Consider the following 16,948-nt stretch of genomic DNA (forward strand, 5'->3'; position numbering starts at 1 on the left):
CTACAAAGACCCGAACGTCAGTATGACAAAATATGATCCCCTTAGGTAGTTTTCAACAAAAAGGTTCCTTATTTTTCGAGTTTTCATGAAGTGAAACTTGCGACAAAAGGGAGATGTTTTCATACTGCTTCCCGTTTTACGCTACCTAACATTGACATGAACCTTTGAATATTCGGCACGGTTTCACGCTGAGATAGCTGGATCGTCGTCAGAGCGGCAAGGGTTCCCTGTAGCGTAATGACGGCTTCATCTAAACAAGGACGCAACTGAAGAACTTCTATTCCTACAAGCGAATGATCGCCGGATCGCAGAGCTCCGGATACTCTTAGACAATATGATCATAGAACAGTATAGCCAAGGAACAAATTCAATCGGATAATCCATTAGGTCTCTTGACGCATTGAACTACGAGCAATTTAGGCCCGTTTATATGGCCGATGATGTTTTTAGATAAGTATTTGTGGTACTTGCCATGCCCATCTCACTGTTAATCATGTTTTAATTGTTTGAATTTTAATTGTATGCTCAGAGCCGTATATATTCAGTAGTCGGTAACAGAGCTGTTCCAGTAGATGGGCGTTCGTGCCTACCTTAATTAAACTGATCGGCGTATTTGAGGCTTGTTCGTTCCGATACGTGCTAAGCAGATATCAAAAGTAACTTCCTCTTCCTCTGTCGCGTAACAGACGCCGGCACATCTAAATCGTATACAAGAACAAAAGTTATACGTTATACGGTAAAGGTCGATACACTTGGCGGTCTGTAAACTAGATCTGCTTTTAATGTATAGCTACATTGCCATTATAACTTCTAGTACTAACAGTCGGACGCCATAAACCGACGTTCCGCTAATTGAACTCGTTGCCTGCCTATCGGGATTTTCAAAGAAGACAGCTGCGCAATCTTTGCAGGATAACGAAACACGATATATACAAATGCTACTAGGTGGCTATTATCGTATCAGGATAACAAGCGTCAGTGCATGACGTCCAACTTCAGCGAATTGTTTGTATGTATTCGATGCAATGGAAATCGTATGTATGTTACAGTGAACGTCTAAGTCGCTTCTAAATTTAACAAACGTCGGAACTATTTCACAGCGTACGTTACAGAAAATAGAAGTTATCCAGTAAATGATTGCATGAACGATCTTGCTTCATGAACTGCATCAATGTCAGGTTCATTTGGGTACTACTGTCAAGCTGTACTTCAAACGGGCCCCAAAAAACCCACCGGCAGGAAGACTACAGGACTCCAATCGGTTGCTGGTCGATTCAGCTCGTACGATCGACAATAAACTCTCCTAGGTTAGTTCTAGCTTCTTCCCTTGATAGCAAAGCTGCATGCTCAGAATCGGCAAATGTCGATAAAATCACACCGATCTCAAAGTCAGACATACGTAGGGCACAGGTTAATATTTATCACTGACTTCTTAGATGAAACTCTAATAGGTAAGCGTTGATTGAATGACAATGCAAGCTACTGTATCAGGTTTATTTATCAAATCAGTCGGCAGTACGGGTTTCGTCGTAAACTGGGCTACCGCTATAACAGTAACCGTTTGAAAAGTAAGCGTCCCAGGCAAAGTTCAGGACCCATCGTAGCGATCGCCTATTTTCTTCCTGTATACGTACAACAAGTCTTGCAGTAGGAAACCGGTGGTTCACGCTAATAGACCACCATACGGTCTCACAGTTCCAATTGGCTTATTCGAGCAGACGTGTGGACGCTTCACGTTTACCGGCTGTACTTTTCTCTGAACCTATACTTCTGCGTATGGATTACTCATAGCTGTTTTTCTTACTGATATTACTGCCACTGGCGTCGTCGTCGTCGACGAAGCGTGCGTTATTGCCTGACGGGACTAACTATTATGGATAGATAGCGAATGGAGATGACGCCGACGACGAGTACCTTTGGCCAATAGTTTTTGAAAGCAGCAGCAGTAGCCTCCGAAGCAATTTTGGCGACCGTCGCTGCTAACGTTGTCGCTATTATGATCAGCATCAACATCAGCAGTTATATCAACGTGAACCTCAGAATCGTCACCCGCGAACGTTATTGTGGGCAGCATCATCAAACGACCGAATGAATGGATTGGATGACTTGAGAAAAAACCGAAGAGGCGGCAGCAATAGCAAACGACAACTTAAATTTTCCCATTGCGGCTCTGTCAGTGCCATTGTCGTTGATGTCTACGACGTTTCTTGACGATGGGTCTACATATGACGACCACGAGACTCTGAGGCCACGTCGACTACCGGCCATCAGTACGGCGCCAGATCGATTACTGCGACGTCGATTCATAACGAAAACAAGAAGTTGTGCTGTACAAAGAAAGCGCCCGATCGACTGAAAGGAATCGAATGGAGAAAAAAAAAAGTTATTATTATCTTTATTAAATTACTAGTATCGTGATTTTGTGGCAGTAGCCGTAGTTGTTATTATCGTTTTTTTAATATTATTTCGTATTTACTATTAATAATCATCTAATGTTATTGTTATGTATTGTTGGTGCTTCTATAACGATCACTTCTCTCTAGACGTCTGTCCGTCCCTCCCTTTCAACATGAAGCATCGACGAGGAAAGCTGGGGAGGCAGCTGAAGTAGCAGAACAGACAGACTTGGTTGGGGCTTGAAACAGGGTGAAACAGAAGTAAAGGAACGAGAGCCCCAGATGAGATGATAGAACATCAAAAGAATCCGTTTCAAATAAGTGTTAACAGCGCAGCGATTCACTCTATTGATTTGGCTATTTATTGACCTCAATCAATAAGCAAACAAAGTAGGTTCTATACGGATCATCGGTCGTGATCGATAAATGTGTGTGCGCTGATGGGTACCGATCTTATGTGGAGATGCTGCGCAAATGACGAAAGGCAACGGAGCTTGAATCGAATTCTGATAATGCCACCATTGACTGCTATTGATGGGATCGTTTGTTCAGTCAGGTCCGCAACTTCCTATTTGAAGAAACAGTGTCGAGTCTAGCGGTTGAAAAACAGGACAAGCTGCTTGTTATTGCTTTAGGACATCCGTGAAAGCAACACTACGCAGGTGGGCCGTGATAGTAACAGCACAGGCCTAGTAAAATATCATGTCATGTAAGTCCCGATTGATAGTTAAGGGTAGATCTGGCAGAGCACTGTTTAGTTGACGCTTTGCAACTCCCTTCCCACCAGAAATGGGTGAAAATCATCGCTGCTCCAGATACATATGGATGCGTAACTATTGTTAGGACAATTTTTCAAAGGTTTACATTATTCGTAGAACACATGCGCGTAATAAGAACATGTAGATGATCGTAATAGAGCTTACCATATATTTGTGTAGGGGTCCCATACCAAGCACTTTCTATACGCATCAGTTTAGCTCGTCAAAATCAACACCACTTCAAGCCCCCTTACGTTGCACCTTGTGCAGCATCTTAGATTGCATAGTGTTATGGGCTATAACAATAACTGAACTCTTTCGCTATAATATCTGTCGGCGAGTTATCGGTTACGGCCGCTGGTTTCACCTCTCGACTGTTTCCCACACGATATACATACACATGCACGTAGAGCATGTACGGGCGCAGAGTATGCTTTTCTATTCGAATATATTTTTAATTCATCTAGCAGAAAAGCACCCATCGAGTTTTCCCTCCATTGATATTTGATTGTTGTTATAGTTAAGAAAATAATCGCTGAGCCCCCCGCTGCTGCTGCTGTTGTTGCCGTTATCATCTCATAGTCGTTACGGATGTTCTAATGCCGTTATTGTCTATTCGTCATAGCAGATGTTGCAGCAGACGCTCTGACGTTGAGCCGTTGTTGTTAGTCTGTCTGCCGCCTGATTCTATATGTCGGTAGCTGCTGCTGCTACCGACGCCTTTGTTCTGGTAGAAGCTGCTGTAGTCGTAGTGGCGTTGCTGGACGCGGTAGCATCGTTCGGTGAAATGAGTCAACCAACTCTCACTTTTACTTCTCATTCTATTTTTCCAAGGGCGGAGCAACAACAACAGCAGCAGAAAAAATTATGATGGCCTCAACAGCTTCGTCTGCGATAGAATCACTGAGTACTGGTAGCGTTTTTTCATTCTGTTATTTCTGGTTGGCAGGCGACGTCTCCTGGGTAACGGCCCCGAAGGACACAGCGGCTGCCGCCTTAGAACGGACTGGCCGTCGTACGACTGAACGGAACCGCTGCAATTGGTCCATTGCACAAAAAAATATTTTAAACGTTCATATCTTAAAAAACAGACACACAACTCGATTTGCTTAAGGCAGAGATTCTTTACAGAAGTGGGTACATCGGGTCACTTGGCAAGCATTCCTAATGGAAAAGAAACATTGTTATTAAACTTGGCGCTATATTTTTATTTCGTTTAGGCTTTTCGAAGCTGAGTGTAGCTACCTAGTGATACATTTAGTATTTTTTTATTAGAGGATTATTGATTTTTGGTGAAAAATTTCGAATAGAGATATAGCGAGAGGATACAATTTTACTGTCATCGTCAAGTAATTTACACAGAGTAGTAATGCTTGAGTTTTTCAAATGAAAAGCTGTTTCTAGGTGACAGCTTTTGCAAATAGGGTAATAATATTTTACCCAGCGTACTGATCTACAGTACGCTCAAATCCAATTAATAACATTCTGTTTTGGTTATCTCAAGTCTCGTTTCAAACAGTGCCATTGTGAAGCGGGCACGCTACTCGGTAGACGAAAGCTCTGTCGTTCGTTCTGCATTGGCATATTAATCAACTCAGGCTACATAGAGCATAATCACAGTGATTCGATAAACGTTTCTTTTCGTTGAGGGCTTACCCCTACCACCCCCTGTCCAGCTTCGCTTCCCTCAAGTACAAATCTTCGGGGAACGTTTGATCCTCGGTAATCGGCAGAAGTCGCACCGTTCCATAGTTTGGCCGATCCATTGTTACGTATTCTAAAGCCACGGCTGGCAAAACAATCAAGATGAATCACGGTTCTTTTATTTACCTTCGTTTTTTTGCTGTACCGTTCAGCTTTTAAGCCTACAGCTTCGAGCAGAGTTCGATTTTAAGCCAGGATGTTTAGTTTTTCTGTTTAATTCCTGTATATCGCTAGAACTCAACCAGTTGTCAATTTGCCTATCTAATCTTCAACATGTCCTCTAGCATCTCGGTCGCCCTGGAGATTTTCCCTCTCGGTCGTGGTATTGCCTCTTTTGAAACTGTTTCTATTCACGTATAGGTTGACGGTAACAACGAGAATGTTACTCTACATTTCAATTTCATACATGTTTTTCTTGCAATCACAAATCCAAGTAAATACACAAACTTTATGTTTGTGAACTTTATGTTTGATGAAAGATCAGGACGCCGCTATCATTTCATCTTTAATTATTGATAAGCATGGTATGGCGAAAACCGATACAACGTCGTCGATCGAACATCTCAACGGTTATTACGCGGCCATTTTGGACAATATGTCAATTCGTGAAGGTGCCTACGTAATCTCTTACCTTGAAAGAAAGTCTCTTATAACACTACCTATCGCTTGCTTATTTTTGAACCATGAAATTATACATGGATCTGCGTAACGCACGTTTAGGGCTTCGGTGTTTGGTCCGTTGTAGTGATGCAGAGTAACAATGAATCAATCCAATCGATGCGTTTAAATTATTATTCAGCAAGCTCGGCGTTTTAAGCTTGGTATCGCCGTTAAGCATAATTCCATCAGACGGCTGGCCCCTAGCAAGAAACCAGGTGTGCCTATGCCCGAATACGAACCTAAACTACAACGATGCCCTATGACTAGCGGGCAAATATGTTACTTATTCAGGAGCCTAAACCTATTAGAGGCTTCTGTGCGGGACCAGTGAGTTCCCTTTGAACTGGAATCTACATTGGTCGAGCTCTGCCAATGATTTGAATAGGTGAATATACAATGGCCCCTTGTGATCACAGTGACGAGAAAGCAGAGCTTTTGCAACAAGAAAAGGCTGTATGTAACATTCAACATTGAGTTGTTCCCTACGAGCCAATAAACAAGAGCAGATATCCGCAAAGCAGAAAAAAATAAGCCGTCACAAAAACACGCCCTTCATATAATTACCAAGAAATAGATTGCACCGGTTTCTACGATAGTCGCTTATTTCACGCTATTCGTCCTAGTAATACTGCTAGATGCTTGTAATATGACATGTATATATTGTCGTTTTAATATGTTTTTGGGATAATTCTTATTATCGAGCTATGATAAAATTATAATATTAAATTGTGATTTTCCCAGAGAATGTGATACTATATCGTTAAATGGCGCTTGATTGGGGGATCAAGACATCAGTATGTATTTACTCGGTAAACGTGCAAACAATGGCGTACCGGGAAGCGCCTCCTGAAAAGCGTTGGCCCAAGCTGTGGCAGAACGTGAACATGATTACGCGGAACAGTGCAGTATTTCGAACGTCTCCTGTCTATTTTATAAAGCATTTCCAAGTGCGTATGTACTCATCTAACATTTATATAATTGCTATACGATTATATACGGAACAGTAACGGGTTCGTTGGCGTGCAGTCTACACGTACAGGGTGCTCCGAAAGTTGCGCGGCCTCTCAGCGAGGGTAAGGGAGGGAAAGCTTTTCGTGCAGAGGTTTTTTTAATCTGCACATGCTTATATAGACAGTAGCAAATTACGCGTAAAAATCTATTTCAGAAAATATTAAAGTTGAGATTATTAGTCTTGGAAAATTGGTTGTTTTCTAAGAAAGTGCTTCGTGAACTTTTTTCAGTGAAATGAATATTTTTAAGTTGTTCAAGTTTTCGAGTCGGGAAACTTTCTGAACACCCCGTGTATCGAGATAGGTACTTCGGTATTATATGTTCCAGTTATCCGGTCATCACTGCATGCGCCGGTGACCGTGTGGCTTGTTTCGCTATAATTTGATTGCCAAAATATAGCGACGCAGCTTAATCGGTGCCTTTATCGAGTAAGGCGGCAATCCTTATGCTTAATTAGATTCGATTATATAAGAGCATTTTTATTGAACAGGTAAAGATCCCAGTGCAGACGTTCGTCGGTGTAATAATGTTATGACTAGACAACCATCTTTCAACACGCAACAGATAAATGACAAAAAACACGCTAAAAATCTTGAGACTTTTCGACAGTTTGCATCAATACTATTGAAGGCTTAGGTCTATTAAAAAAACCGGCTTTTATATAAAGTAATTACTATAATTTTACGAATAGCAAACGTAGTCTATCGTAGCGCCGAAATGCGTATACGAACTCGTAAAAAATCATATATGGAAAAAAAAATTCAATTTACGAGAACAAGGAACTGTTTACAATTGCAACGATTGAGCTGGTGGCAAATCACGTGTGCAGCAATCAAGATTAACAAACCGTCGATCATTTTATCGTTTGCGCTTGGAACACGCTCTTAAGTAGCGCTGACCACGATGATGGCAGGGACAATGATGATTTTGATAAAAGGTTTTATTATGGTTGGATCTTAGAATGATCGAACTCGATAGCAGAATGCGAGCGAACACGTTCAGCCTGTGCGTGCCTTCAGGCACTAGGCCTATAGCACTGGATAGTTGGTTCCGCATAGGAACATGATCATGTTTAATTAAGATGCCCTCGGTTGTCATCATATCTCTCGAACCATTCGTTCCACCATGAGGCGCAATAGACTATCCGACGTAGTGGCGAAACACTTTTCGCTCTGCGGCCGTTGGTGCTTTTGCCCCATACGAAGTTCTGTCGTATCCTCTTTATGACGTAGCGCATTATGTGCAGAGGTCTGGCAGCATAATTATGATCGTTTTGCAATTTTGTATACAATTTTTTCTTTTTACTACTGCCTGCACCATCGTCGATAGCGTCTTGTTCTGCGCTGTTGTTCTGTTGAATAGTCCAAAGTAGTTCTGCCAATATTTGTCATCTTAAAGATTCACGACTAACTTATTCCTGAATAGCGTTGATCTAAGGGAGCTGTACCATCCCGCAGCTGGGCAAGGGGTGAAACGCAGATACATAAGTAACACTTTGTAGTTAACGTACGTATTTAATAACAGCCGATAAATAGTTTGAAAAAGCTAAGGGTCAGTAATTTATTAGGTTCACTTGAGTCTCGGATTGGAACAAACGCAGCAGCCGCATCAGTGGTTTGTTGTTTTTTATATAGACAACCAAAATACGTGCAGCAGGTACCTTTTTCTAACCAACCTTACGATACATACATAATGCAGTCAAGTCAATGTATATTTTACTATTCCTGCCATGTTTAATGGCAGCTATCGGGCAGCCATGTGGAGGACCTCAAAAGCGAGATGAAGCCGCTTCAAACTTTTCTTCTACGTACACAGAACGAGCGAGAGAGTATGACCGGAACTCGATAGGACCCTGTCTGACTAGGCAGATACACGACCAAATGTCCAGCGTCTAGACTGTTGTATGTGCGAAAATGTTCATCTTATTTTGCCATATTAAGAAACGTCTCTTTTAGGTTGGTCATTTTTATGCCTTGATCATAAGGTTTCTGCCGTAGAAATCATCTTATCTATGTTTGAGCACGCGGATAGATCAGAATAAAAGTCGGTTACTTTTGTACTATATAATAATAATAATAATAATAGATTGCTAAAACTTGTCCGAAATCAACCGAGCATTGTCGTTCGTGATTAGGTTTCTTTTGGCAGATCCAGACAATCAGAAGGACGCTTAAGTTAAGTGGTATTTGCATGCGGTCCTCGTCCACTCGATACGTAAGTCAAACTTACCGACTACAAAACAGCAGCTTCGATTGTTGTAGCAGTCTTTATTGTAGCTATTTACTACTTCGTCGGACTTTATACAGTTTGCTAGTAGTGGTAAGCGCCGTTTCCAACTTTATATAGACTACAATCTGAGCTGATTCTGCAACGCTGGGTCAAGGAACTCGCCGCCGGTACTTTATGCCAACTGCAATCGACACATAAAGCGGCGCACGAAGAGGCCGGCAGACCGATACACCGACAGATTGTTAGACGCTTGGGTCGAGCGGCCGCGCACAACCACAACTACGAAAACACCAACGCCATCAGCACCGCCGCTGGCGTCAACAACTAATAACAGAAAATTACCAGCGACAACGGCATCTGCAACAGAATTCATATTGGTAGTAACAGCCTTATTATAGAATCAACTGTAGTACCGACCGCCATGTCGATCCCAGCCGCCGACACAACGAACTTGAGCATCAACATAGACTGTAACGTGCCGCTGGGAACTAAGAAAGAAGCCGGTGAGAAACGAGAACAAACTAAAGCACGGGAAAAAGAACGCTTTGGCGCATAGCACTAGGGTAACGCCGCCAATGGTAAACAGCACCAACCGTAGCATCTAGGGAGATTATTTGCTCTAGAAACCATTGTGCCGCTACCCGCCACAACTGCGTATAAAAGTGTTAAATAACTTGTTCACTATCACTAGAAAAGCGCTACTGGTACATATGTTTCTAATACGCAATTATATAGCAGAACAATTAGCATCGTGCCGCTTACCAGTGGTTTGGTGTTGTACTGATTGTAAGATAATTTGGCAGAAGGTTTCAACAGAGAGTCGCGAGGAAATAGGTCCGCTATGAAAATAGTGCACGTGATATTCTGTGGTATTATTATACACGCAATTTGGCCTTGGAAACTAGAAATAGGCCTAGTCATCAAAATGTTCAGATGACGTTCACCTATCTCCTTTGCGTTGTAATCCACATTGCAGCTATAGATGGATCTACAGCACCTTTTTAGCGGAGGTCTTTTCTAACTTTTTACTTCAACATCCAAACGAATGCTATGACACTGTGTGATAACTGGATCTATCCAACTTAGTGTTTGGGTTTGCCATCGTTTGCCTGCCCCGACACCGATAACCCCACCATGAATCGTTATCTCATGAACTTTCTTCCTGTACGGCCTGAACTGATTCGCTTGTTCGGCACTCGATCGCGTGTCACCCTGTCCTGTGCGTCCTCTAAAACGCCGCATCACAATGGCGGCAGTCTGAACTGAATGATCCAGTCATGAGCGTGGTCGCCCATTCCGGTGCCGCTGTCAATTCTGCTATAGCTATGATTCGCAACTTACGAGGTGTACAGCGTAATCTCCCATTTGGTTCAACTCGTTCGTTTTTATAACGCAACATAACGTCTGCGATCTATTCCGATATGATCTTATGATAGCGTGTACGCGTACACCGTTTTTAGGATCTTCGTATCGGCCGTGGTCAGAGACATTGTCTTCTAGTCGCATGTCCATGGGCAACGGACTATCGCAGTATGTTTTTAGCGGTGTGCATTCGTCTTCGCCTGCACCTCGAGTGCCATTATGGAAAAAGAGTTCGACTTGCCAGCAGTGGCCTCGCTGCTCGCTTGCCCCACGTCCTTTATGCTGCTCGGCTCGCCTGCTGTCGGGTTCAATAGCGTTGGGGTGGAACAGAGCCATCTGATTCAGACGTGAACGGGGGAACAGTGGGGTGAAGAAGATGCCGAATAAGTCGATACGTAACGCCCACTGAAATACGGCGACGAGAAGAAGCTGTACGTGGCGGAGCTTTGCAGTCGTCATCGTTGCGTCGACTTTAAATCGATGCTTGTAAGGCACATACCTTAGCAACAACACGAGATGCCTTACAAAACATCATATGATCATTGTAATCAACATCAATGAAAACAATACAGACTGCGGGAGAGGATAAGAAACATGACGTCATTGCGGGGCATTATAACAGAAAGCGCATATACTAGAATTATGAACTGTTAGTTCAGAGTTCGCATAACGTTTATGACGCTTTTGGCTTGACCATTAGCAAAATGGACTTCATTTAAAAACTAAAACGCTACTAGATAAAGACATTATTTTAATATAGAATATAAAATTAGGTTTAGTGAAACGGATCAATCACAAATGCAGAGTTGCACTTCGTTACTAACAGCTGTTATCACAGTATAATTGTGCAGCAGTGTTCCAACAAAGTCAGGGTGACACGTTATTACTACTACTATTATGTGTGATGAATTATAGTATACATCGAGGTTGTTTACCTAGAGCCTCTTTCAGCGTAGTCAAGAGGAAACTGACCGTCTCGACGTACCATACAGGTAACCAACATCCATTCAGAGGGCTGCTGGCCTCTATATACTATAAGGTCTATTCGCTTTGTAATATCAGGTCGAAAATAGATAGATAGGAGATCTCGTTTAATGTATCAGGTCTGGTGTTGTGCGTTCATAGTCCTGCCTGACTATGGGGATTTGCAATGAACATTTAAGATTCCAATAACAAACCAAGTTCTAGCTTTTTGACGCAAGATGATCGAGTTTGTAGGCAGGCGTTGAAGAGGTACGTGAAATTCGGCAAAAAAAAACTCCAGATTCAAGACTGTACCTTGGCAATGAATGTTCTGGTGAGACTGCATTCTTTAATCATCATTTAATGTACGTACGTGTGTATGTCACATGGGCGCAGTATTTATATATATATATATATATATATACTACGGCACGGGCAACGAGAATTTCACACCCACTGCAAATACGTCTCGTAACATCCGAAAACATAAAGAATTTCAGATACCCCAGATAGCGTAACTACTATATTAGTCGAATTGTGTCACTGCACGCGCGTTGCGTCATCTTTTTTCATTTTATCGTGCACGAATCCTACACAAAGTGTTAGTTAGCCCGAATAGCTTCTAGCAGCAATAAACCAAACGAATGGGCCTTTGTATTATAGACTGTTGGAAAGTAGTTCCCGTGTTGTCTGGCTAGCATACGCGATACAATTTAGGCCATGTGGGAGGGAATCGGTAGCTTTCCGTTTGCGAAGAGCGATAACCGACGTGGCAAAACGTGTTCGTCTATACCTAAAAGATAGATGCAGCACCTTTCTGTCGACGGATTTATACTGACAGAGCTCTAATTCTGGCTCTTGAATTTCCAATTATTTGACCTTTTGCTGTGACATTTTCGAGAAATGGCTTCCATTGCGGTCGCGCGAGTGTCGAGCTCGTACCCATTCAAGACGTTTGTTTATATCTGTTGTTGAGCTCGCCTTCTCTGGTACGCAAGGCCCAGACGGGCATTCGATATTATTTTGTTGCGAGGCCAACAAATCCCCAATGGATCAGGTGTATCGGTGTTGATTCAAACAGAACGAGAAATTCTGAGATCAAGTAGATGCCAGTCCCACTGCTGGGAATGATGATGCCACCAAATTTGTTTCATTGGTTCCACCGAGCCTCACGCGGCACTGTACTCCTCACTGGATTTACGTTCGCCTTTTTTCCTCTCCATGCTCTTTTCAACGTTCCCTTACTTTGTAGGTTAAGAACGTACTAGCAAAGACCGATAGGTTCAAAGAATCAGCGTCATTTCAAGTACAAAGAAAAAGAAAACACCATAAAGGTTACCGTGCTCAGAAAAACATCGAACGCGGTGGGGGGGGAAAAAAAGGATATATACACCATTTTGACAGACTGCAAGCTGCGTTCGCCGCAATTGGTTTGTCTGACTATCTAGTTGTCTATGTATGCGGCCTGGAGCAATAACAGCTCATCAACGAAGACCATACACACACTGTGTCCTCTTGTCATAAGAGTAGATGTTTCGTGAAGCGTCTTTATGTGGCCGAAACATGCGTCTTTCTACCTTTGATTGCCGATTCATTCGTGCAAAGCTTATTCGTCCCGTCTGGAATGAGCTATCGTCAACACAATCTTCTAACCAATTTACAACAGGGTGGATGGAAAAAGCCCAATGGAGACGGCGTTTGCTTTCGAATGTGTCGAAGAATTGCGAAAAGGACTGTAATTTATGAGCTGATGACTACCGGGATACCGAACTGTCACACGCTCACTGGTCTGCTGACTATTGCATCAAGCCAGAAGAACACGCAATCTCTGGTCTCTAGTCACACTATTTCATTTTGGTAAACGACAAAAACACGAAGCAAATACTTTTGATGACTTAACAGTAATGTACGGTTTCGCAAATGATGGTTTGGACATTTTCCAGTTGTCGACGGAACATCAAAAGATCATTCTGATGGTGAACCAGTTTCACAAAAGCAATACAATAATGAAAGGAAGAATAGGGATCAGTGGTAGCTTGTTTTAGCCACGGACGATCTTCTGCTAAAAATAGTTTTTATTGGGTCGGCTAAAGGTTATGTCCGCATTTTTCAAAGGCTTCCCTTTCCTTTTCACGATTTGCTTATTCAACCATAAATTCTATTCGGAAGCGTTCTCTTATCTATGAGCTGTAATTTAGTTTTGTGGTGAACGAAGTCTTAACTGGAACTTAAACACCAATAAGCGGATATTCCAAGTGATGCAAGGTGCAATTTTAATATCTAGCCAATTTCAACTTGTTCCTTGCAGCCGCCAAGGGTATTTGTATGGTCTGAGGTGATAACCCTGCCACTGAGAGGACTGCTTGAAAATCACTTGTGAAACTTAAAAGTCCAAGGTATCCCATACCCGAAGGATGGACCTCATTCCGACTGGCCGTCCTCGCTCGACGGAGTTTACTTGAAAATCACTTGCGATAATGCCCCACAGTCATAATGAAAAACATTACGGGATGCGCTCTCTCGCTGCCTTTAAACACCTCGGCAGGCACTGGAAAACACGCGGCCACATTAACAGATTTCTACACAGAGCTATTACAAGTAACTAGAAGTTATATCTCCAAATCGATATAAAGTAGAATGAGAAATGGGTAGCTCCAAGCCCAGAGCTAAATCCGAAGCCCATACGGGGTAGATCATGATTTGCGTTTTGTGAACTGTAAGAGTCTTATACGGTGATATATTTGCATGAGAAAGACAACACAGTCTGTATATTGCTGAACAGAAAAGAGCCCATAGACTCAGCGAAATCATACTTCTTCACAAAAAAGCCAGACCGCACATGGTAAAGACCGCTAAAAACGCCTGCAAGACTTTGAATAGGACGTTCTTTTGGCCCCACCATATTCGCAAGACCTTGCGCCGGCGGACATTATTATTCACGCACTGGCAAATAAAGCTTGTAACCATTTATTCGACAGCGGCGAGAGTCTTACAAAACAGGCTTTAGAAGTTCTTTAATGCTCGTTCAAACCTTTTTTAACGAAATAAGGTAAATGGATGGAACGATGAACGAACACCGTAAGTGGCAATGCATGCATGATAGATTAATTTCTTGATAAGATTCCAACGATTCTAATAGAATTTTTGAGTTTTCTATAAAATAAAAAAGGATATTACTTGCTGAACACTTCAATATTCATCAATTTCGAACCTGTTTTTTATAAGGCGCCGCATATCTTCAGACCAGTAGACTCCTTGCCGATAGGCTAGACTAACAAAATATAGGTTCAGCTGCGTCCCGTCCTTGTTTTTCAACAATAACCTTATAGAGATTCGCCGTCCGTAGTTCATTCATTAGTCTTTCGCAGAGTGTTGGTAAAAAAGGCTACAATTATATGTAGTAATCGCTTTGCTTTATATAAAACTGATGACCATCACCTAAAGGAAATGAGTTATGTCAGGACGTCTGTTTCAGGCTTGGGAACCGCGGCCATTTGTGTCCCAGAATCTCTTTTTACTCGTCTTTCAAAGCGGATGCAAACCGAATCTATAACTTTGTAGATTATCCTTTGGATGGATTCGTACTTCTATTATTTTTGCGAAGGGTAATATAAACTCAAACTTCTTCTTTGTTTTTACGTTACTCACTAGAATTAGGGAAAATGGCAAAATTACTAGTGATAATATTGAGCCTATTCGTATTTCGTCATTTTTGGCCTTTATCAGGTATATTATGATTTCCCGTACTGTGGTATATGTCCTTAGCGTGTATAAACGGTTTTACGGCCAGACGCGTTGATTATCCAAGCATCAGACGAGGCTTAAATTCGCTTGTAGCGTTTGCTGCTCTCAAAGTCTCGATAACATTAGTCTGTCGTCCTACCGATCTGCTGCTCTCTCGGCAGATACTTATACGAACGCTCTAGGTTCGAGTCCGAGCATAGAAAGACTTCGTTTCGTCGTGGAAGCCAGCCATCCGATGGAATTATGTCTAACGGCAATAGCGGATGTGGAACACAAAAATGTTTTAGCAGTTGCTACATTCATGTTTAGTGAATGAGCCATTAAAGTTAACAGTATTAACATTGACACATATGTTTTCCGTGTAGACGCGTTGGCGGACTCGAACCAGCAACATCAAGAGCAGCAAGATGAATGAAATGCTCCATGCGGAGCCGCCTTTACCTTTTATGGCACAACTAATCCGCCAGCGAAAGCGCTGTCTTTACTCCACGTGGCTAGCACACACCTCACATGTGCCTCTAACATTCCCACGCAAGCACACATCACGGGGTCTTATCGTTTTGCGACGGCCACAATGCAAAGCTCATCATCGTCAACGTTCACTTCACATCAACGTCAAGGTTCACCACCAAGGTTTAGCGAAAGAACAAGAGAAATGTAGAAGATAGGCCGCCGAGGTACCGGGTGCCGCGTAGGGTAATGAAAGTTATTTGTGCCTTCAGTAGGGGATCCTATTTTACAGATCGAGCTTTGAATATCGAGTTAGCTGCGCTATTGTACCGCGATAGCGGCACATTAGTTCCTTGCTACTCTCCAGTACCTGTATTAATAGTAATAAAGGAATTAAACCGGAAGACAGTGAACGAAGCACTTGTGAATTTAGTGCACGCCGTCTGTTGGCGTTTTTTCAGTAAGCGAATACGTACAGCCATAGCTCGAAAACTTGGACGGTTTAGTGCTTTACCTAGCTATGACCGATTACCAGTATCAACAGTAGCAAAGTATTTAGTAGCAATGCAAGCCCGCGTCAAGCCTGCTCATCGATGAATCGATTCGAAGGGTTGAGGGAGTAGCGAACCTTATTAAAGACAAGCAGCAGTACGTGCTCGAAGAACTCGCGCAATTAGAACAGGTAGACTGTGTGAAAGTTACAAGGTGCCGGTCGTCATGAGGTTGGCGTCTTCGAGCGCTTTGTAGCCGCCGAACACAAGGGCATGGGAGTAGCGTACATGTTGCCGTCATGCTTGCCCCTCTTCTCCTTGAATGTATTCTTATTGTTACACGCGCGAGATGGGGTTGCTGCTTTCGCGCCGCTGTTGCTGCTGTTACTTGAAAAGACGACGATACGCATTACGTGTTCGGGCTCTGAGATAGCTTGCTTATAAAGATTAACTCCTGGCCGCTATTTGTGCCGTTAACGCTCTCTAACACTGAACGATCGACGCATTCGGAGGTTTCTCCGAGGGTTGACCAGCATCTTACCCGAAAGTCGTCTGTATATAGATCTTACCACCAACATTGAATCCGATATAGACTAGAGGTTATTGATGTTGTACGTTAACGAGTCGACTTATAAGAGCCAATAACCAGAGACTTCTAGTCATCACAATACAACTGAACGTGTACACATGGCTTATGATAACTGTTTTTTGTCTCTGAAACCAGTTTATGATATCGGTGGCTTGTGTCTCTGTGCTCGCCTTCACGCTTGTTGGCCACTTGCGTTTTACGATGTTCCAATACAAGATAATCTCGTCGCGTCGTCCTCGTGTCCGTCGGCGTCGCTTAGCTGCTGCTCAATATCTATACGAACACATAGATGACTCTTGAGAAAGTCCGATATAAAGTTATAGAATATATGAACGCCTATCCATACATACTCGTCTGCGGTCGATTATCGTATGTATTGATAGCGCCAACAAAATCTGCTTCGGATCGAAACGATGGTGACGCTGATTATGATAAAGGTAATATTGTTAGCGCTTTTTATTTTCAGACTACAACTATTTGTGTGTAACACAAGCAAAATATTGACGGTAGATGACGCTAGAAGAAGCTCAAGAAATCATATCTGGAATTTTCTATGGATGATTGTCCACTTACGCGCGATCGTATTAGTCA

At 42.6% G+C, this 16,948-nt stretch overlaps 1 long non-coding RNA gene across 4 annotated transcripts in view; it reads right to left on the bottom strand.

The window, feature by feature from the left end:
* LOC147757533 (uncharacterized) overlaps window positions 1-16,530 on the bottom strand; it is a 99,277-nt gene extending 82,747 nt beyond the window's left edge. Inside the window, exons 1-3 of one of the 4 annotated variants that reach the window (XR_015320423.1) lie at window positions 14,295-16,530; window positions 1,234-2,352; window positions 591-698 (exon numbers count right to left, since the gene is read on the bottom strand). This is a non-coding gene — a long non-coding RNA (uncharacterized LOC147757533). The remainder of the gene's footprint in view (window positions 1-590; window positions 699-1,233; window positions 2,353-14,294) is intronic. The other 3 variants (XR_015320426.1, XR_015320424.1, XR_015320425.1) reach the window with 3 other exon arrangements.
* Window positions 16,531-16,948: the final 418 nt, after the last annotated feature.

This window comes from Varroa destructor, unplaced genomic scaffold (genome assembly GCF_002443255.2).
Source record: "Varroa destructor unplaced genomic scaffold, Vdes_3.0 BEIS01000002.1, whole genome shotgun sequence".
NCBI classification, from domain to species: Eukaryota; Metazoa; Arthropoda; class Arachnida; order Mesostigmata; family Varroidae; genus Varroa; species Varroa destructor.